Source organism: Triturus cristatus, chromosome 5_2 (assembly GCF_964204655.1).
Source record: "Triturus cristatus chromosome 5_2, aTriCri1.1, whole genome shotgun sequence".
In the NCBI taxonomy this organism is placed as follows: domain Eukaryota; kingdom Metazoa; phylum Chordata; class Amphibia; order Caudata; family Salamandridae; genus Triturus; species Triturus cristatus.
Genome location: NC_140588.1, coordinates 334,518,837 through 334,542,889, shown reverse-complemented (window position 1 = coordinate 334,542,889; position 24,053 = coordinate 334,518,837). Strand labels below are relative to the sequence as shown.

At 40.7% G+C, this 24,053-nt stretch overlaps 1 long non-coding RNA gene across 1 annotated transcript in view; it reads left to right on the top strand.

Moving 5' to 3' along the window:
- The window catches only part of LOC146822944 (uncharacterized), a 70,243-nt gene that overhangs the window by 25,102 nt on the left and 21,088 nt on the right, over positions 1-24,053 (top strand). Inside the window, exon 2 of the long non-coding RNA XR_014962098.1 lies at positions 23,071-23,184. This is a non-coding gene — a long non-coding RNA (uncharacterized LOC146822944). The remainder of the gene's footprint in view (positions 1-23,070; positions 23,185-24,053) is intronic.

Genomic DNA, 24,053 nt, shown 5'->3' with positions numbered 1-24,053 from the left:
GGTCCCCTCACTAAGGTCCTGCACACTGCCATTGCCGACTGCATGACTTGGTGCAGACAAAACCGAAGAGTCGACATGGCACACATTGCCATTGCCACAGACACTGCATGAGATATAGGTAAGTCACTCCTAGAGCAGGCTTTATAGTCCTAAGGCAGGTGCACTATGTCTCCTGTGAGGACATATCTGCATGAGCAGATCTGTCCCTGCAATATCCATGGCGATTCTTAGATATTTTAAATGAACAGGAAAGTCATAAAGAGTACATGGGCTGGACACTCATCAATACGAGTTCCCCAGCTCCACAATGGCTTCACTGTATTATGGGATGTTTGGTACCAAACATCTCATCTTAATAAACCTGCATTAAGTCCAGTGTCAGATTTATTAAAAATGGCACACACAGAACCCCTTAGAGGGGTCCCCTGAAAACCTACCAACCCTTAGTGTGGTCACCGACTGGTCTAAGCCAGCCTGTCACCACCAGACAGAGTTTTGACCTTATGAGGTGAGTGCCAGATCGCTCAGAGGTCGACAACAAAGCTTGTCTTGGGTGCAGGTGTTCACACATTCCCCCGGTCAGTAAGAGCCATCTGTGGCCGGAGGTGTCTAAGGCCTTGCCACCTTTGAAACGTGACCCCAGCCTCTCCTGATAGAAGGAGCAGGCCCCCCTCCTGTCCTTACCCCTTTTGGTGGGAAGACAGGATCGGAAAACTTAGTAAGAATAGGAGGTGTGCTCCCTTCTCCCAACTCCACCCCTCAGTTGTTGGAGAGGAGCTGAAGCACATTTTTCAGTGCCCACCATCTTGAAAATGGTCGGATTTATCCAATCAGGGCTAGGGCTATGTCCCCTTCCCACAGGAGGTGGGCATAATAGAGGGTGTAGACACCCCAGGTAAGGGGCCCATTGGCCAGTACATGTCACTCCCTTGTAAACGCCCCTAAATTTAGTATTTAGGTGGCATCCCCAGACCCTGAAACTAGATTCTACGAACACAATTAATTACCAATTAATAATTAACCATAACTTAATTAACAATTATAATAAATTAATTATAATTAATATAATGGTAAATTAATGAATCAAAAATTAATTACCAATTAATAATGAATTAGCAATAAATTAATAATCAAAATATAGATATTCTGGTCACCGATATTCTTGACATCGATATTCTGTCCCCACGATATTAAAAACTCGATATTATTGTAAGTCAATATACAAAATGCAATATTTTGACTGCGCACCGATTCCCATGCTATTAAAAATATTTCTGGGGGGAGGGTGGGTTTGTTAATTTCAATCATGTTTTGGGGTTGGAGTGGGTGAGTTTTGTTTCAGCTCAAATGTTTGGGTTTTCCTTCTCCCCACCATGTCCCCTGGACCACTACACAGCACGTTCCTGACCACTCTAGTGGCAGAATGCTATTGGTCCCCCCAAACAATACCCCAACACCCTATACCCACACTGCTCTGACCACCACTAGATGTCTGACTTGGAATATCCGAGGGCTTAATGATCACAGAAAGGCTAGACTAGTAGACACCTACCTCAAACAGGCACCACATAGATATCTGTTACCTCCAGGAATTACACCTAACACAGCATACAGCACCTAGGCTCTACGCAGGGTGGTGTGGTAAGGCCCACACATCCCTATACTCCAACTGTGCACAGGGGGTAGCAATAATGATGTGCAAAGGCATACCGTGGCAATTGAGGCAAGCCCTTTGCAATGATAACAGATGCTACGTACTCCTTGTTGGCACAGTACACAGATGCCCTGTCTTACTGAATATATAATGTTACATCACATATGCTACAACGCATGCGATTACAACGCGGACGCTACAACGACAGTGTTGTTACAAAGCAAGCCACGTTGTAATCGCATGCGTTGTAGCGCAGGCGATGTAAACGCTATTTCCAGTCTGACTAGCTACAATTTACAGCCACAACATAGACAGCCTTGACTTTTTTTCTGAGGTCTGGAGTCTAATTCACAGGTGGGCCCAGGGGCTGTCTTGTTGGGGCAGGGGGCGGGGGGGACTTTAATGTGACACTAGATGACCGGATGGACCAATGGGGCACCCCTAGAAGCCCTAATCTTAATGCTGCGTCAACTACCTCAGAGACATCTTGAGGTGTGCACATGAGACTAGCACAGAAGGCACTTGCTGTTGGCTGTGCTCCGTGCACGGTTGTGTGTGAGGCAGGGGTGGAGCAGCACCAGAATAAAGCCGGCTGAAGAGGGCGGATGGACGTTTTGCGTTTTAATTGCAGTTTGCATCTCTTCTGCCCTGTATTCCACTTACCTTTGTTTCCGGGTTACGTTACTATTGCATCCGCCATCCTTGTTGAGCTGTCGGCGGCTCCTTTCCCTGGAACTTCTATCTCATTCTTCCTAAATAATCCTGCAAAAAGAAAACAACAAAGAAGATATTTAAAGCTTCACCCTCCTCTCAGACGGTCACACGCTTTGTACGGATGTTAAAGCCTAGTTGCCTATACTTATCTGTAATTGCTCACAGCATGTTGGAGGTTCAATTTTGATTGTGATAGGTATCTCTTTACCTGTATAATAAGGAAGGAAAATACTTTAGAGATTCTTTAATCTCATGATACTGCAGAGTCTCCTGTTTTTTAGCCCTGCACTAATTTTTGTGCCCTAGTTTTTGGGTTTCCTACTAGGATTACACTTGTTTTTGACTTTCCAGATTTGGAAATTGTTTATGTTTTTGGGCTTTACTTAAACGCAAGACACAGAATGCTTTTAGGTACGTTGGGTGTTTATTCATTCATTTCCTATATCAATATGTTCCAAATGCATCTGTCTTCCGTGTTTTTGTTTTCATAGATTGTATACAAACCCTGTGTATGAAGCCATTCACTTAATTTCGAAACAGGGGAATTATACAGGTAGTTAATGCATGAAGAAACCATATATATAGTAGAGTATACTGGTATTGCATACATATAGGAAGGTTTCACACCTCCTGATATAATTTATTTTTTTCTTATATACAGGGAGTACATTTGGACTCTGCTTCAGGTGGGGGTGGAGGCCAGTTATCCAAGCAACAACTCCTCCGGCTACACCCTTAGCCCCTCCTGAACATTTTACGGGGATCCCACAAAATTTGCCACGTTTATTAATAAATGTCAGTTGCATTTCCTGTCCAAAGCTGGGTATTTCCCTACAGAACAGGCTAAAGTAGTGTTTGCTTTATCCTATTTGGGTGGCACGGCTGCCATGTGGTCAATACCTTTGGTAGAACGCAATGACCCGATGCTGTATGATTACACAGCTTTCAAGGATGAATTGAGAAGGTTATTTGACGAGCATTATTTTATGCAATCAGTTGATACAGAGTTATTGAATATTAAACAAGGTACTAAACACGTAATGACATATATATCTAGCTTCAATAGACTAGTTGCAGAAGCAGGATGGCCTGATGCTAAACGCAGCACCCTTTTTACAGAGGACTTAGGGAGGAATTAAAGCTTATGTTAGATCAAGCGGTACATTGTTCTGAGTCTTTTAGTGCATGATTGACTTAAAAGTCAAATTGGATCATTGGTTAAATGAAAGACTGAGAGAAAGAGGATGGTCAGATAACAGAATTCTTTTATATAAAGAGAAAAAAGTAGATCTTGAAAAACCGTCTGAAAAACCAGGACCCCAACAAATTGGCAACATAAAGGGGCCTTTAAGTGAAGGAGAGCGGCAGACGCAGAGATAAAAAGCTGTGTATCTACTATGGGAAGCAGGTGCATTTTATGCGTGATTGTTCCGTGAATCCCAGGAGGTGAAAGAATTCAGGAAACGACTGAGCCCAAAGCCTGTTGGGACAAGTGCTTCGGGTAGTTCAGGTTTAATGGTCTCACAAATGGTGGCACAGGAGAGTAGGTTGTTTTCCCAACATCACTTTTTTGTGGCTTCTCACCTCATGTGGGGAGAATTACAGACTGATGTCCAGATTATAATAGACTCAGGGGCTACAGGCAATTTCATGAACATTTAATGGACCAAGCGAATAAAAATTCCTTTTTGACAAAAAACTATGCAGATGAGGTGAAAAACATTGATGGCAGTGATATAAAATCAGGTCCCATAACAAATGCCATGGGAGACTTGATTCTGGCCATATATGACTCCCACAGAGAAATTGAGTTTTGATCTAATTCAATCACCCCAATTTGCAGCAATTTTGTGTATTCCCTGGCTAGTAAAACACAATCCTGGTATTGATTTGAGTAGTCACTCTCTGCCTTTCCGTTCTGTTTTTTGTAACACTCATTGTATTGAGAGAATAGACCATCAGAAAGAAGCAGCTGTAATCACTGAACCTGTGGTACCTGTACTGCCTTCTTTTTATTTGACGGAGGTCTACTGATATACAAAAGGAATCTTCTCTTCCGCCCTACTGACCGTTTGATTGCCACATTGATTTGATCACTAGAGCAGAAATTCCCTGCAACAGAATTTATGCCCTGACAGAGAAAGAAAATATTTATTTACCGTAAACCTGGCTGAAATGTAGTGAATGGGGTTTATTAGACCTTCACACTCCCAAGCTTCCTTGCCTCATTTATATACCCCTCAAGAAGATGGGCTCATGTGTTGCATAGATGACAGATCACCCAACGATATCACCATAAAAACAGATACCCTTTACATTAATTCAATCATTGCTTGACCAGGTCAGTGCCACAAAGATCTTCACTAAGCTTGTTCTTAGAGGAGCATAGCATATCATTTGGTAAGGGTACAAGAAGGTAATGAATGGAAACAGCATTTCGCACAAAATGTGGGTTATACGAATAACTAGTTAAGCCCTTAGGGCTTTGTAACGCCCCTGCTGCCTTTCAATTTTTTATAAATAATGTCTTTAGAGAACCATTGGATGTATACACTATCGCCTATATAGACGATATCTTGATCTATTCATTGTCAGTAGGGGAGCATGCAAGACATGTCAGGTCTGTCCTAGAGAAAGTAAGAGAAAACTTGTATGTGAAACTAGTCAAATGTAAGTTCCACACATCAAAATTCTTTTTGGATTTCGTATTATCCTCTGAAGGGGTGAACATGGGCTCATAGAGAGTATCAGCCATAACTTGCTGGTAGTCACCTCAATCTGTTAAGGAAGTGCAAAGCTTTTTAGGTTTTGCCAACTTTTATAGGCGCCTCATTGACAACTTTTCAGCTTTAGTGTCTCCAATTTCTAAGCTACTACATAAAGGGGTTAAATAGCAGTGGACCCCTGCGGCAGAGGAAGCCTTTCAAAAGCTAAATCAGGCATTTATCAGCACACTCATATTGAGACATCCTGATCCGTACCAACCCTTCATAGTTGAAGCTAATGCCTCTCAAGTGGCAATTAGGGGAGTACTGTCGCAAAGAGGCAAAGCATCGGGGTGTTTACATCCTGTTACTTTTTATTCACATAAGCTCAGTCCCACTGAGCAGAACTATTATGTAGGTGATCGAGAGCTTCTTTCCATAAAGAGGGCATTTGAAGAATGGCACGAGTATTTGTTGGGGCTTTACACAATGTCACAGTCCTTACATATCATAGGAATTTGACGTTTTTAAAGTCAGCATAGACATTGTCTATGAGACAACTGCGCTAGACTTAGTATTTCAGTGACTTTGATTTTGTAATTCAGTTCCAGCAAGGACAGAAACATGGGAAAGCGGATGCCTTATCAAGCGTAGGCTATGAGACACAGGAGACACCTAATGACCATTTCCCTATCATAGCATGGGAATGCATTCTGGGGGGTCATATGTTCTGAAGAAAAGTTCACAAATTAGATAATAAAGGCTCAGCAATCCAAGGAAGTAGAGACCCTTGAACACAAGCATAAGGGAGTGAGAGTGCAGAACCTCCTTTATATACAGGCAGGCTTAATTATTCCCGTAGCACCCTTACAGCAGCAAGCCCTTGTGTCACACAAATATACATCCAGGGCATCCAGGATATAAAAAGACTATTGATATTCTAAAGTGGTATATCCGGTGGCCTACAATGGTAGCGGATGCAAAACAATACATTCAAAAGTGTCATGTATGTGCTCAGAGCAAAAGCTCCCATGTGGGGCCGTTTGGTTTATTGACCCAATGCCCACCCCCCTTAGTCCATGGAATTGTATTTTAATGGACTTCATTGTAGAATTACCCAAGACTAAACAAGGATTCACAGTTATTTTAGTGGTGGTTGACAAGCTGACTAATATGTCCCATTGCATTCCCATGAAACAGATACCCACAACCAAGGAGTTATCTACAGGGGTTCTATAACATATAGTACGTTTGCACGGCCTTCCATCCGTTGTGTTTTCGGATAGGGGACCCCAGTTTGTGTCTAAATTCAGGAAAGGGTTAGGCACTCTATTACAAATGGACATATGCCTCTCGTCTGGCCACCCCCCTCAAACAGATGGTCAGACTGAGATAGTGAACCAATGCCTAGAACAGAACTTGAGATGTCAGTTGCTACACTCTTCTTCAAAATGGGATATGTTTTTATGGGCGATAAAATTTGCTTTTAATAAGGGTATGTATTCTTCCATCAATGTTTCTCCTTTTTTCTGTAATCATGGGTTTCACCCATGCATTTGGCTTTTGCCCCGTTCTGGCGTTTCTTCTATTCCAGCTGCTCAAGTACTGATAGATCATGTAAATAAAGTACAGACAAGAGCTCAGAACAATCTAGACATGGCAAAGGCTGTGTACAAGAACAATGCAGATCTTCATTATTGCTCCAGTCCTGCTTATGTTCTAGGGAACATGGTATGGTTGTCTATGCAGAACACTGCAGTAAAGGGAATGCGTACATTTAAGCCACACTTTATTGGCACTTACAAAATCATCAAAGTGATAAATCTCGCTACCATGAAATTGAAACTCCCCTCCACCCTCAAAATACATTTGGTTTCCCATGACTCATTATAGAAACCTGTGTGATGGTGGATGGCCAGAACAGGGGAGATTGGGCACGCCGGGCATGGCCCTCTATGCACTAAGTGCTCAGGCACAATACATTCACTTCTGGCACTACCCTTCGCAAGTCCAACCACACACTGCCATCGAGGCGGACCATGTGGCGCCCTGCCCTCTGACCACAGCCCTTTATGCACCCTACAAACCGCCATGAGCTGTAGTGGAGTGCGTACTCTACTAGTGGAATGGCATGAGGGGGTGCGCTGGACTCCCGTGCCTCTATGTGCCTTTGATGCACATTGGAAACAATCCTCTCCTGCCGCCCCTGTAAGACGAGTGTGTGCGCGACTTCGTAACCTTTGCGGATCTGTACCCAGATGACCACTTCTTTTCCCCATTTGCGGCCGCTGGTACGGCACATCCCACTCTGCTTGAGATCCTACTCTACCTTCAACTCTGTGTCGCTTACCATGTGATACACGCCGATTTCCCTACACTCCGTCCCATGCTACAAGCACTAGAGCACACCATCACTTCTCCCTCACCGCCCAAACTGGTCACTAGCATGTACTCTATCATGCAAACCACTGCATTGTGAAATAGACATGCACCCCCCATCACAGAGGCTCAGTGGTCCTACTGCTGTGGCCAGACAGCAGTCCATTCCCCTAACTTCAAACTGCGTCTTATACTCTTTAAGTTTATCCATCTGCTCTATCGTACTCCAATGCAGCTTCTTCAATTGGGTTTGGTGATGGATGTGCGCTGTCTTCAGTGTGCTACCCCTCAGGCCTCCTTGTTACACTTGACTTGGGAGTGTCCACTTGTAACAGATTTCTGGGTCAGAGTATTCTCCGCCATACACACCATCACAGGTCACTCCCTACTGCAGACTTCCATAGTTGGCCTACTGGGATATGTTAATGACATTACTGGCGGAGATCGCGGACTAACAGCCATGCTCTAATCCTGGCCAAACGGTGTGTGGCCGTGCACTGGGGAGGATGGCCCGCCCCCACCACAGAGGCATGGCTGCAAGATGCAACAGCATTCCAGGAGCAACTATCCAACTACTGTGAACTAATGCCACCACATAATCGCCCCATGGAGATTGGGAACCTCCATTAACCTTTCTACGAAAAAGTGACCAGTTGCAGTTGAAATGTTTTTCAGCTGAGATGGCTCGGTGAGTTAGGAACAATCACGCCTTTCATTACCAGAATGTTGTAATCCTTGTTATGTGAATCTCAAATATTTTTTTTAAAAAACATTAAACATTTAGTCTGGTTCATTTTATTTCATGCAAAAAATAAAATAAAAAAAACTCAGTATAAAATTATAAAGGGAATGAATTTAAAATGAAAATTACCAAGATTTTGGATGAGCAAACACAACAAAAACTTTACATAGGATTTAAAAAACAATTTAAAATATTTTGGTCACTAAGCAAAGACATACATGTTGTTTTATTTGCCAGTATACTGCTATTTGTTGGCTCCATTGACTTGTATGAGAGGGTGTAACAGTACCAGGGTTTGACCATGTGTGGTGATAGTCATACACCAGATCTGAACTGGAGTGCATTTACAACAATTTTATGAGTCCTTTCTGGCTGCAGAACGTTTAGTATTGCGGTCTGTAAATAACAATGGGATTACTCTTTTGTGGCTGAGTCTTTGACCATCCTATAACACCTCCTTACCCATCCCTTAACCCCTCCCATTTTGTGGTAAGTATTGCTTTTTTTCCAGCCACTCCCCTCTGTGCCTCCCACATTTACTACAAAAATGTATATGTGTGCAGAGACTCCACAGTCGTAGTGGAGATCTCTGTACAGAATAGGATAGGAGAGGCATAATATCCACAGGCACATTTGTGAATTGCATATTGTAGTGCGTTTAGTAGTACTATTGTATCACTACTTAGAATACTACAAATGCAATTTGTGAATAGATCCCTAAATGTCTAGGTGCCCTCATTCCCTTCGGGATCATCCAGTTATGGAATCGTTTGTTTATTAGCATGGTTTAATGTTTGAATCCTAAAGGGTCGTTCCTTTTTGTTACTTCTATGCATTCACTTGCAAAATGAAACCTTATGAAACTATGCAATGTAAAAAAAAAATACAAATGTTCTTATGAATATAACTGTTCTTATGTAAAGTGCTTTGATATCCAGTAGGCCTCATTTATGCTATCTGAGGCGGCAAAATTATAAATAACTAAATATCCCAGGTATGGTCCGTATGAAGACTTGCAATCAGACCTGTCAGAGACTTGGCAGGTATTTGTATGTGGGCTTCCGTTTGTCAGCCCCAAGAAAGTGCAGACGCACACACACACACAGAGTCTGGCATCTACAGATGTTTAATATACACTACCCTAGTGCAGAATATATATAGTATGATTACTGTGATAATAGTTAAATTATCAGCACAAGGCTAAAATTGGAAAAGTGAATAAAAGTAATACATCAAACAATGTCCTAGAGTCTGCCGTGTTGACAATTGTAGCATCACTTCCATATACCTGTGTTAGGCTAAATGCAGCACACACCAGAGCAGTCCACAGAGGTCCATGAGATGCCCACTGATGTCAGGCCAATGTCCTTCAGATCAGCACCCTGGATTAAGATGCTCCTCTCTGCTCACCAGGAAAATAACATTACCTTTTGCATTGGCTCAAACAAGGTAAGGTGGGTGCAAACGTATACATGAAACGGTTAGTGTGACATTTTCACTCATGTAGGGTACAGCAAGAGCAATATGTTCCTTATAGATAATATACATGGAAACGTTATGACGAAACATTGGTAAACATATGGTAAACATCACAAATAAGTAAATTCTTGTAATACATGAAAAGCCTAAGATAGATGGATATGTCATGAAATAAAGGGCACATGTTTTAAGGTATAAGGTCATACGTTAAATGTCAAGATACCAACATGTGGCTGAAACTAGTAAGAGGTTGCTAGTCCCACAAAAGCAAAGGAATTTCCTGGGGCAGCTAGCCCAAGAGGTAACCTTACAGTCAAGCATCAAGCCGTAATGAAAATTGAGAACTGGTTTTTATCTCTTTGGCACTGGCCTAACATGGGGTCAGGATATGATGAGGTTCTGCTGGACTTGCATAGCTTGTCAAACTAAACCAGCAAGACAGGTCAGGGCACAACTATTATCTATCTTTACCAATGATTGGAGAGTATAGAAATCAACATTGTTAGACCCTTTGACTCCCCCTCTACCTCGAGTAATCTGTATATTCTTAGAGTGGACAATGTCACTAGATATTCAGAGGTAGTACCCTTGAGGAACATTACCACCTCTCCCATGTCTAGAACTCTCCATGGTATCTTTTGTATGGTCAGATTTCTTATGACTGTGGTTTCACACTGACAGATCAATTTTATCTCAACTGACATGAGAGCCATGCGGGAAGAAGTCGGTGTGTGGGAACACTACTCCACAGTGTACCACTTCTATACCAGTGGCTTGGTGGAATGCTTTGGCAAAACCCTGAAGGGCACTAGAAGCACACTAGTTGAATTTTTACGGTGAATGCTGTATACTTACGCAAAATGGCTTAATTTCAAGAATCTTGCTTAACAAACATAATACGAAATTCATTAAATTGTGCACATTACGCCAGCATAATTTAAATTTCACCCAAACCTATTCAGCACCTGAAGAGTAAGTGGGATATCCCATTGCTATGGAAGTTATCTCAGATCCTTTTACATTTTGTCTTTTCATTTTAGGTGCCATTTACGATGAATCAGGCGTTTCACTTTACACTAGTTGCCATCTTGAGTTGTACTCGCGTTCTAGCCAAGACATAAGTGATGATCTTGTCTTCTCTTTCCCTGTATCATGTTTTCACCGACTGTCAGGTCTCTGGAAAAGACCCCCCACAAGCGAGTCAGAAAACTTCATAGATAGTGGAGAACGCAGAAATGGAAACTTCAATCATGGTGGACAAAAACTTCCTGGCTTGAATCTAAACCACAGTGCCCCAGCCACTACAGGGCCCGGAATCTGACTTCCAGGTTAGATGAGGCAGAGCTCTATATAAGGCTCATCTGAACCACAGACTAATGTCTTGCAACATAAGTAGTTTTGACTCCTTCTCTTTCCAAAACCAGTTTGCACAAGTCTGTATTCAATCCCTTGTCTTTGTTGTTTTCGTTCTTGTCACTTCCCTGATTTTCCCTGTGTTTTCCATCTCCTTGTAGTTCTTTGTGTCCCTCTTGTTTAACCAGTTTATAAACATTTGCTTTGGCCTATCTTCTGTGTATCTAACACAACTCTGCTTCCCAGTGCAATGGAGCACTTCCCTCTATGGTTCTCGGGCAATATTCAATTTTTGCCTGAGTGCTAGATAGGGTGCGGCTCCTTGCTTCACCTGGTAAGCATTCCATGTGTTTATTACTATCTCTATGGCTTGTGAGGCTCTTGTTTGTCATCACATACTTACTGTGTTCAGTCCTCCTACCTTGACAGATTGGCTATGCTCCGTACCACGCTTCTGTTATGTTGTGTCATCCGTAACCCAGAGAGCTCTGTCTAGGTCTAACACCAAAGAGCTTGATGGAACAAAGTATCTGTCTCCCATACCCACTATTCCCTTTCAAAAAGGTTTTCTCCACGGTTCTGGAGTTGAAAACAGGACGTGGGATGATCTACAGGTGAAGAAAATGCTATCTGAAAGCAAAAGATCCAAGGGTCATTAACACTGGCGGACCAGTAGTTAATCACCAGGTCCACATGCAGTGCATAGACATCTAAAGGTGGTAGGAGGCAACAGATGTCCAGGTATGACTTTCCTATATGAGCTTACCACCCTGTGCTTTCTTTACATGTATTTTGTGACTTGGGGGTCAAGACTCTGTCGAGTAGATGGGTTCTGGATACTGCCCTGCCTCACATCTCTTTTTGGACATTGCCTCCATCTGGCATGTACAGGTTTAGCTCATGCATCAATCAAAGTACACTTAACGGCTATCTCCTGTTTCTGGAGATCATCTGAGATCCCATCTTTGTGGTCTAGCAGACTAGTAAAGCAATTCCTTAAAGGACTCTTCAGGACCTTTCCACCTGAGAGGACTCCTCCTCCGACGTGGCAACTCAACATGGTGCTTGCACAGCTAATGAAGCACCCTTTTGAACCTATACACAGAGCTGATGCAAAGTTCCTGTCCTGGAAGATCCCTCTCCTCCTGGACCTTACATCTGGAAGGAGAGTTGGTGAACTCCAAGCTTTCACTATCCAGGAACCATTTTTAAAATTTAAACACGATCGGGTCATTCTACGGACCAATCCTAAGTTTATTCATAAAGTCCCATCGGACTTTCATCTTAACGAACCGATTGTGCTAAAATCTTTTTTCACAAATCCTTAAACAGCAGCTGAATGTGCTTTGCATTCCTTGGATATGAAACAATGCCTAAAGTTCGATCTGGACAGAACCAAATCCTTCCGCAAATCTACTCAATTGTTTGTAGCTTACAGCGACCTAGGAAAGGTTTCCCTCTCACAAAACAAAGCATCTCTAGATGGATCTCTAGTGCAATCCTCTTCTGCCATCGACAGGCAGGCCAGCCGCTGCTGTCAAAAGTCCGTGCTCACTCTACTAGAGCCGTGTCTACTTCTATGGCGCTGTTTGCCTGTGTGTCCCTATCAGACATCATTAGGGCAGCATATGTGTAAAGAACAGAGGGTTACCCCTAATTGTTTTTCCTAAATCAGGGTAAGAAAGAACTGGATGCGAAAAAACATAGATTTAGGAATGTAGGTTAAATAACGGAAAGCAGCATTACTCTTGAACTCAAAATTAGTGAGAACTAAAGTGCTTTTTATGCATCATTTTATTTTTATAAATTTGTAGAAAAAATATATATATCCATATTTACAATTGCATATTTTGAATTTGCTATTCCTCTAAAAATAAATCACAATTCTTCAAATGGTTTGACATGTGTAAAGATATTTGACACAGTTAACATGGGAAATCTCCTCAATGTGAACTAAAATACAAAGGTTACATATGTAGTAAGCAGATATTCAAAGACTGTTAGACAAAGGGTTGAGCGTTGATATGGCCTTAGGATGTATCCACAATCCTACGCGCGTTTCGGCATGTGCCTTCATCAGGGGCCCATACAAAGTTTTTCACCGGTACCTAGGTGAGAATATGAACAACCATCAAGAGTATGCTGCGTAATAATGTTAACAAACAAACCAGAGATCATAATGAATCTCCTATCGTAACATTTTCTATGGCAGAACAATTAAAATCACTAGTCAATCACATCTTGTTGGACAATTTCTAGTTGTGAACTAAAAAATTGCTGTTCACCTTATCAAATCCCATCACCAAAATGTGACTTTTTGATTTAAATGATGTATTGGTGAGAAGGTGTCTAAACTTGAATGCTAAAGGTTTGGAAAACATAAGGAAGAATAACGAATAAAGAGAAGATAGCTATGTCCTGACACTTGGTTAAGTCACCTGGAAGAAATAGAGACTTACGAGTGGAAGATGGAAAGAGGGGAACACACTCAAACGTCCTACTCGTGTGTCATGAAAGTTCTCAGTTCCTCGGTGAGTTTATTACTAAATGAGGTCTGAATTAAACAAAAGAAAAGGAGAAGTGTAAAATAAAAAAGCGAAGACCTGCATATTCAGTGTACTATATTAAAGAAAGGATAACGCTAACCTGGATGCTGGTAGACAGGATATATAGACTCGTTATGTAGACTTTAATCAAAAACATGTGGAATGGGGTGGATGGTTTAATGACCAATCTGTTTAGGGGGACTGCGACCCTTTCAATTATCTAGGAGGAGGAGAATAAAATAAATTAAAATGAATGGTTCAGAACCGGTCTTGAGGATCTGTTCGTAGGTTGTATCCTAAGTTATAAGAAGTGACTTACAATTTTTAGACGAATCCGGTTTTCTCTGAATTTCACGTGAAAACGGATTAAGGAAGTCTAATGGTGGAAAGAATGAATAGAAAAAGTACATGTAGGTAAGTGGTTATGACTAACACAATAGGCGGTATTGGACGACAGATTAAATTGGCTCGTGTTAGTTGACTTACTTTAGAAAAGTGTCCAGATTCACACTAAGCGGTCTCGGTGTGATGAGTAGAATGGAACGGAGAGAGCGTAATTCCAATCGATTTATTGGGCGAACTTAAGAGACGGTCCTGAAAGTCTAGTAAGGGACAACAGCGCAAATGCATTTGTAAGTGTGCGTGTCTCCTCTGTGGGTAATATATTATCACGAACGTGAATGCAATTGCACTTACTTTGCATTGAATTAGAGGTCGACCTAGATGGCGTGCTCTGGTGGCGTCGATGGGTAGACTAGCGTCTAGTTCTTTAAAGATCTAATGAAAGACGGATAGCGTGCAACAATGCATAAGTCGATATAACTTATCTGATGCGATAATAATCACTAACAAATAAGCGTGTACTTACTATGCGACATGTGGACTACGCGACCCAGAGAAACGTCATGGTTCAATCGGGTGTCTCCGGTAAGACGCCTTGCTGCTCTCGCTTTGTCGTTCTGTCAGGTTTTGGTGCAATACCTGAAGCCTTTCATATGGTGGATGTGTCTTTTGATTGGACGATGGTGCAGTTTTAACAGAAATGGAGAGAGGACTGACGTTTACATGGATAGTGCAAGATGGTAATAGTGGCGGCCATCTTCAAAGGGAGCTAAAAAACCAAGGACTATTGAGTGTAGAATGTATGGAAGCGATATGACCACAATAAAAGTGAAGAGTATTACGTGTATTTAAATCATAGATAGCGGTCTACAGCTTAATTGTTATTTTATTTAATGACTTGTTCCCACGGTATTTCACTGTTCATACCCTTATGGTATGTATTGAGATAAAAAATCCAAATTACTTCTCTTTTTTTGCGTATACTTGTACCTGTGTTGGTGGAATGATTTCTGATTTTCTCTAAGATGAGCCACCGTATTTGGTTGGGTGTGTGGTTTGCTTCCATGTAGTGGCGCACCAGGGGGGCTTGAATTTTCTTAGTTCGTATTGCTGACCTATGTTCAGTTAGTCTAGTGGACAGCATGCGAGCTGTCTCTCCAACATAGCCTTGATTACAATGACATAGTAATAAGTATACAACGTTGGTGGTCTTACAGTTGGTGAAACTCGTGAGTGGTATACTTTTATTGTTGAAGGTAAATTGTTTTGTTTCTATGGCCGAATCACATGCTGTGCAGGACATGCATTTGAAATTGCCTACCAGTTTGGTAAGGCCTGTACTGCAGATTTGTGTTTGAATGCCTGCAGGTATGTTTGGTAACCGCGATCTTACTACCAAGTCTTTGAGGTTTTTATTTTTTCTGTATGCATACAGAGGTTTGGGTAAGGCTTGATCTTTGGATTTAGTTGCATTTAGGATATGCCAATTCGAATTGATGACATGGCGTACTTTTGCATTCATTGTTGAGTGTCTTGATATAAAGACCAATCTAGAATTAGGGGTTCTATGGCGGGGTGTGAGTAAGTATTGCCTGTCATAGAATCTTGCTCTCTTGTATGAGTCTCGTATTAGGCGTTTTGGATAGCCTCTGGTTAGGAATTTTTGTTTCATTTCCTCAGATCTTGAATCAAAATCTCGCAGGTTAGTGCAATTACGGCGGAGCCGCAAGAACTGACTGAAAGGTATACTGGTCTTTTGCATGGAGGGATGGGTCGCGTAGTCCACATGTCGCATAGTAGGAACACGCTTATTTGTTAGTGATTATTATCGCATCAGATAAGTTATATCGACTTATGCATTGTTGCACGCTATCCGTCTTTCATTAGATCTTTAAAGAACTAGACGCTAGTCTACCCATCGACGCCACCAGAGCACGCCATCTAGGTCGACCTCTAATTCAATGCAAAGTAAGTGCAATTGCATTCACGTTCGTGATAATATATTACCCACAGAGGAGACACGCACACTTACAAATGCATTTGCGCTGTGGTCCCTTACTAGACTTTCAGGACCGTCTCTTAAGTTCGCCCATTAAATCGATTGGAATTACGCTCTCTCCGTTCCATTCTACTCATCACACCGAGACCGCTTAGTGTGAATCTGGACACTTTTCTAAAGTAAGTCAACTAACACGAGCCAATTTAATCTGTCGTCCAATACCGCCTATTGTGTTAGTCATAACCACTTACCTACATGTACTTTTTCTATTCATTCTTTCCACCATTAGACTTCCTTAATCCGTTTTCACGTGAAATTCAGAGAAAACCGGATTCGTCTAAAAATTGTAAGTCACTTCTTATAACTTAGGATACAACCTACGAACAGATCCTCAAGACCGGTTCTGAACCATTCATTTTAATTTATTTTATTCTCCTCCTCCTAGATAATTGAAAGGGTCGCAGTCCCCCTAAACAGATTGGTCATTAAACCATCCACCCCATTCCACATGTTTTTGATTAAAGTCTACATAACGAGTCTATATATCCTGTCTACCAGCATCCAGGTTAGCGTTATCCTTTCTTTAATATAGTACACTGAATATGCAGGTCTTTGCTTTTTTATTTTACACTTCTCCTTTTCTTTTGTTTAATTCAGACCTCATTTAGTAATAAACTCACCGAGGAACTGAGAACTTTCATGACACACGAGTAGGACGTTTGAGTGTGTTCCCCTCTTTCCATCTTCCACTCGTAAGTCTCTATTTCTTCCAGGTGACTTAACCAAGTGTCAGGACATAGCTATCTTCTCTTTATTCTTTATTCTTCCTTATGTTTTCCAAACCTTTAGCATTCAAGTTTAGACACCTTCTCAACAATACATCATTTAAATCAAAAAGTCACATTTTGGTGATGGGATTTGATAAGGTGAACAGCAATTTTTTAGTTCACAACTAGAAATTGTCCAACAAGATGTGATTGACTAGTGATTTTAATTGTTCTGCCATAGAAAATGTTACGATAGGAGATTCATTATGATCTCTGGTTTGTTTGTTAACATTATTACGCAGCATACTCTTGATGGTTGTTCATATTCTCACCTAGGTACCGGTGAAAAACTTTGTATGGCCCCCTGATGAAGGCACATGCCGAAACGCGCGTAGGATTGTGGATACATCCTAAGGCCATATCAACGCTCAACCCTTTGTCTAACAGTCTTTGAATATCTGCTTACTACATATGTAACCTTTGTATTTTAGTTCACATTGAGGAGATTTCCCATGTTAACTGTGTCAAATATCTTTACACATGTCAAACCATTTGAAGAATTGTGATTTATTTTTAGAGGAATAGCAAATTCAAAATATGCAATTGTAAATATGGATATATATATTTTTTCTACAAATTTATAAAAATAAAATGATGCATAAAAAGCACTTTAGTTCTCACTAATTTTGAGTTCAAGAGTAATGCTGCTTTCCGTTATTTAACCTACATTCCTAAATCTATGTTTTTTCGCATCCAGTTCTTTCTTACCCTGATTTAGGAAAAACAATTAGGGGTAACCCTCTGTTCTTTACACATATATTGCTCCACAGCCTGTCTGTGCGAGGGTTTCGTCAAAGAGGTATAATTATTCTATAATATACCCCTAACCTTTCTTATATTTATATATATATATTTTTTTTTTCTCACTAGTCTTACGTCCAGAATAAAGGTCAATATCACCTATTTCCCTTTACTTCCCTTTATATATAACCTCATTTTCTCTTTCTCTTGTCCTGACTATTGTCCTGTTACACACAGCACATATCCTAAGTCGATTTCCACAACTTGATCCCACTTTATTTACCAACATGGATAAATTACCTACCTTTGGATTTACTGACGAAGACTTTGCTTCTCTGGTAGGACAATCGACGTCCACTATGACTACTTCCACAGCCTCATCTTGGCAAAGCAATACAGACACCCAAAAACTCTTAGCACTTATGAAAAAGACCAAAAGAATCGAACTCCATGGACGATTCATGCTAGAGTATTTGAAAGCAGGGGTCATACCCCAAGGCCTTAGAGTACGCAACATTCCAGGCCTATTTGTTCAGATACGTAAATTTCTAGAACGTTGGTCGTTAACCTCCAATAGATGTTCACGGAACTATATGATCCTAATCGTTGAAATAGCTAAGGAATTAGTCCAAACACTACTCACAGAAATTGCTGAACTGGAAGCTAAACTAAAAGACAGTTACGCAGTAGAAGAAGCCAAAATTAAATTAACGGAAGTAGAAAAAGAAATGAATTCCTACAATGATTATCTACTCAAAAGAAAGACAGATAAACTTAATAGAGACATCAAATTCTTTAGTCAAGAAAAAGTATACCCTTATCTGGCGGAGCATTATTACCAACCAGAGCCAAGTGGAGAGTCCTTTGATTCATATACTGCCAATTGGTCCCACAAGAAAGTAGTTACTTTCTCGGACACTACGGATTCAGATAGTGAGGCACCCCATCAACATCAACCAAGTGGCCCCAATAGAGCACCAAATAGCAGAGGAACATACATCCCGCCTTTTTTATCCAGGCGCAGGAATTCCCAACCACGTTGGAGAACACGATACCAACCCAGACACAGGGGCAATTTTCAACAACCACAGAATCAACAATACCCCCCGCCCCAAAATTACCAACAAGTTCCCCCACCACCGAACCAACAATATCCCTCGCCCCAGAACTACCAACAAGCTCCTGCTACGTATACCAACCAGAATCAATATCTGGTGACCAGAAATGCACAGTACTGGCGCGACTAACAGAAATTCCAATTTTCAATTTGAGTAGTCACCCCCTAGATAACATCACGGAAACACTTCTCTCTAAGGGTCTTTCTTTTGTTCCACATAGTAACATCAATCAATTTGAATTATTCAAAGACATGATGGCCTTCTTCCGCAAAATAAGACTACAGAATTTCTTCGAAGACAATCAAGAAGAATCCCCAGTAGTAAACAGATCAGGCCTTAAGCCGATTTCTACCTTTCTTCCATCTTTAGAACAGGTGGCTCCGGAAATCTCAGTTTTTGAACATGTCGTGTTCAATAAACTCTCTGCAATTACCAAACATATTGTACCACCTCAATATAACATCACGTACGAAGAACATCTAGCATTAGAATCACTAAAACATAACAAAGACCTTGTTATTAAGAGTTGTGACAAAGGCGGAGGAATAGTCATTCTTGACAAATCCCAATATATCCAGAAAATGGATCAAATGTTGAATGACCCCTGTCATTACTCCAAGATCACTAAAGACCCTACTAAAAGGGTACAAAACACCATACTTCAGCTTACCACACAAGCTCTTGAACAGGAACTAATTTGTGAAAAAGAATGGGAATTCCTTAACATCACAGAACCCAAAATGGCAGCCATTTATGGTATCCCGAAAATACATAAGGATAGTACTAATCCACCGTACAGACCAATAGTGACCACCATAGGATCTGTTACGGAACCACTCTCGAAATATGTAGATAACATATTAAGACCATTTGTATCGCAGATTCCATCTTACATTCGGGACACCAGTGATATCATCACTAAAATTGAAAATCTACCCTTTAATGAAAACACGCACCTCCTGGTTACCATGGATATCACAGCTCTATACTCCAACATTCCACAAGCAGGAGCCTTAGAAGCAGTAGCCTGGTTCATGGAGATGTTTAACATTGACTGCCCAAGATTATTCATCTTGGAGTGTTTAGAGTTGATACTCACAGAGAACACCTTTGAATTTAATGGCTCCCTATACAAACAAACGAAGGGAGTCAGTATGGGAGCATCATGTGCTCCCACAGTGGCTAATATTTACATGGCTTTATATGAAACACGTTTCATATATAATGAAATTGCACCCTTCAGTGAATCTATAACAACATGGTCCAGATATATAGATGATGTCTTCTTCATCTGGACAGCAGATCCTGAAGACCTTCCACAATTTGTTTCCTGGTTGAACTTATGCGATAACAACATTTTCTTCACAGCTAACTCTAGTAATGTCAAAGTAGAATTCTTGGATATACAAATCCAAAATAACAGCGATCACCTTGAAGTTGATCTCTACGTAAAACCTACAGCGCGTAACACACTCCTTCACTTTGACAGCTTCCATCCCTCCATGCAAAAGACCAGTATACCTTTCAGTCAGTTCTTGCGGCTCCGCCGTAATTGCACTAACCTGCGAGATTTTGATTCAAGATCTGAGGAAATGAAACAAAAATTCCTAACCAGAGGCTATCCAAAACGCCTAATACGAGACTCATACAAGAGAGCAAGATTCTATGACAGGCAATACTTACTCACACCCCGCCATAGAACCCCTAATTCTAGATTGGTCTTTATATCAAGACACTCAACAATGAATGCAAAAGTACGCCATGTCATCAATTCGAACTGGCATATCCTAAATGCAACTAAATCCAAAGATCAAGCCTTACCCAAACCTCTGTATGCATACAGAAAAAATAAAAACCTCAAAGACTTGGTAGTAAGATCGCGGTTACCAAACATACCTGCAGGCATTCAAACACAAATCTGCAGTACAGGCCTTACCAAACTGGTAGGCAATTTCAAATGCATGTCCTGCACAGCATGTGATTCGGCCATAGAAACAAAACAATTTACCTTCAACAATAAAAGTATACCACTCACGAGTTTCACCAACTGTAAGACCACCAACGTTGTATACTTATTACTATGTCCTTGTAATCAAGGCTATGTTGGAGACACAGCTCGCATGCTGTCCACTAGACTAACTGAACATAGGTCAGCAATACGAACTAAGAAAATTCAAGCCCCCCTGGTTCGCCACTACATGGAAGCAAACCACACACCCAACCAAATACGGTGGCTCATCTTAGAGAAAATCAGAAATCATTCCACCAACACAGGTACAAGTATACGCAAAAAAAGAGAAGTATTTTGGATTTTTTATCTCAATACATACCTTAAGGGTATGAACAGTGAAATACCGTGGGAACAAGTCATTAAATAAAATAACAATTAAGCTGTAGACCGCTATCTATGATTTAAATACACGTAATACTCTTCACTTTTATTGTGGTCATATCGCTTCCATACATTCTACACTCAATAGTCCTTGGTTTTTTAGCTCCCTTTGAAGATGGCCGCCACTATTACCATCTTGCACTATCCATGTAAACGTCAGTCCTCTCTCCATTTCTGTTAAAACTGCACCATCGTCCAATCAAAAGACACATCCACCATATGAAAGGCTTCAGGTATTGCACCAAAACCTGACAGAACGACAAAGCGAGAGCAACAAGGCGTCTTACCGGAGACACCCGATTGAACCATGACGTTTCTCTGGGTCGCGTAGTCCACATGTCGCATAGTAAGTACACGCTTATTTGTTAGTGATTATTATCGCATCAGATAAGTTATATCGACTTATGCATTGTTGCACGCTATCCGTCTTTCATTAGATCTTTAAAGAACTAGACGCTAGTCTACCCATCGACGCCACCAGAGCACGCCATCTAGGTCGACCTCTAATTCAATGCAAAGTAAGTGCAATTGCATTCACGTTCGTGATAATATATTACCCACAGAGGAGACACGCACACTTACAAATGCATTTGCGCTGTTGTCCCTTACTAGACTTTCAGGACCGTCTCTTAAGTTCGCCCAATAAATCGATTGGAATTACGCTCTCTCCGTTCCATTCTACTCATCACACCGAGACCGCTTAGTGTGAATCTGGACACTTTTCTAAAGTAAGTCAACTAACACGAGCCAATTTAATCTGTCGTCCAATACCGCCTATTGTGTTAGTCATAACCACTTACCTACATGTACTTTTTCTATTCATTCTTTCCACCATTAGACTTCCTTAATCCGTTTTCACGTGAAATTCAGAGAAAACCGGATTCGTCTAAAAATTGTAAGTCACTTCTTATAACTTAGGATACAACCTACGAACAGATCCTCTAGACCGGTTCTGAACCATTCATTTTAATTTATTTTATTCTCCTCCTCCTAGATAATTGAAAGGGTCGCAGTCCCCCTAAACAGATTGGTCATTAAACCATCCACCCCATTCCACATGTTTTTGATTAAAGTCTACATAACGAGTCTATATATCCTGTCTACCAGCATCCAGGTTAGCGTTATCCTTTCTTTAATATAGTACACTGAATATGCAGGTCTTCGCTTTTTTATTTTACACTTCTCCTTTTCTTTTGTTTAATTCAGACCTCATTTAGTAATAAACTCACCGAGGAACTGAGAACTTTCATGACTCACGAGTAGGACGTTTGAGTGTGTTCCCCTCTTTCCATCTTCCACTCGTAAGTCTCTATTTCTTCCAGGTGACTTAACCAAGTGTCAGGACATAGCTATCTTCTCTTTATTCTTTATTCTTCCTTATGTTTTCCAAACCTTTAGCATTCAAGTTTAGACACCTTCTCACCAATACATCATTTAAATCAAAAAGTCACATTTTGGTGATGGGATTTGATAAGGTGAACAGCAATTTTTTAGTTCACAACTAGAAATTGTCCAACAAGATGTGATTGACTAGTGATTTTAATTGTTCTGCCATAGAAAATGTTACGATAGGAGATTCATTATGATCTCTGGTTTGTTTGTTAACATTATTACGCAGCATACTCTTGATGGTTGTTCATATTCTCACCTAGGTACCGGTGAAAAACTTTGTATGGCCCCCTGATGAAGGCACATGCCGAAACGCGCGTAGGATTGTGGATACATCCTAAGGCCATATCAACGCTCAACCCTTTGTCTAACAGTCTTTGAATATCTGCTTACTACATATGTAACCTTTGTATTTTAGTTCACATTGAGGAGAATTCCCATGTTAATTGTGTCAAATATCTTTACACATGTCAAACCATTTGAAGAATTGTGATTTATTTTTAGAGGAATAGCAAATTCAAAATATGCAATTGTAAATATGGATATATATATTTTTTCTACAAATTTATAAAAATAAAATGATGCATAAAAAGCACTTTAGTTCTCACTAATTTTGAGTTCAAGAGTAATGCTGCTTTCCGTTATTTAACCTACATTCCTAAATCTATGTTTTTTCGCATCCATCATTAGGGCAGCAACCTGGAAGACGCAACACACATTTAATAAGCATTACTGCTTGGACTCTGAGGTCATGAGAGATGCTGCACTGGGACAAGCGGTGTTGAGACATCTGTGACAATGAAGGTGAGCCTTTCTTTTCTTCACACCATCCATTTTTACTCAATACATAGTTACTTACTGTTTGCATAATTATTTATATATATTTACATATTTATGTATATGTATGTATATACATATGTGTATATCTTTATTATTACATAGCGAAATGTGCTAATTACTGCTCTTGACTCTGATTCAAGCATGTGGATCTATGAAAGTTCCAATACTCGAGTAAGAAGATAAGTTACTTACCTGTAACTGTAGTTCTCCAGTATTGGAATCTTTCATAGATTCACATGCAACTCATCCACCTCCCCTACAAAGGCTCATCTTTGTCTCTCAGTTACTTCTATTTGTACATACTGTGCTTAAGAAAATCTGAGGGACTAGAGCTTCTCTCAGGAAGGTTATACAGGGTGGTGTCATCTGATTGGTTGTTTTCTAAATAAATAATGAGGCCTTAGGCCTTTAAGTCCTATGTCTATTGTAACATTACTTTTTAAATATACCTGGGACTCCCATCTCGACAACGGAGAGTATTTCAAGCATTTGAATCTATGAAAGTTCCAATACTGGAGTAACACTGTTAATCCCTTTAACTCCCCTCTACCTCGGGTAACATGTATATTCTCAAGGAGGACAATGCCACTGGATATTCTGAGGTGGTACCCTTGAGAAATATTACCACTTTGCACATGTCTAGAATTCTCCGCAGTGTATTTACTATGGTCAGATTCCCTAGGACTGTGGCTTAACAATGACCGATCAACTTTATCTCATCTTATATGAGAGCCATACACCACTTGAAGTGGTATATATATAATTCACATAATTAAACACATTTCTCACACTCCTAGTGCTCCACCACGGCCCATCATGCTCTTCAGTGTTTT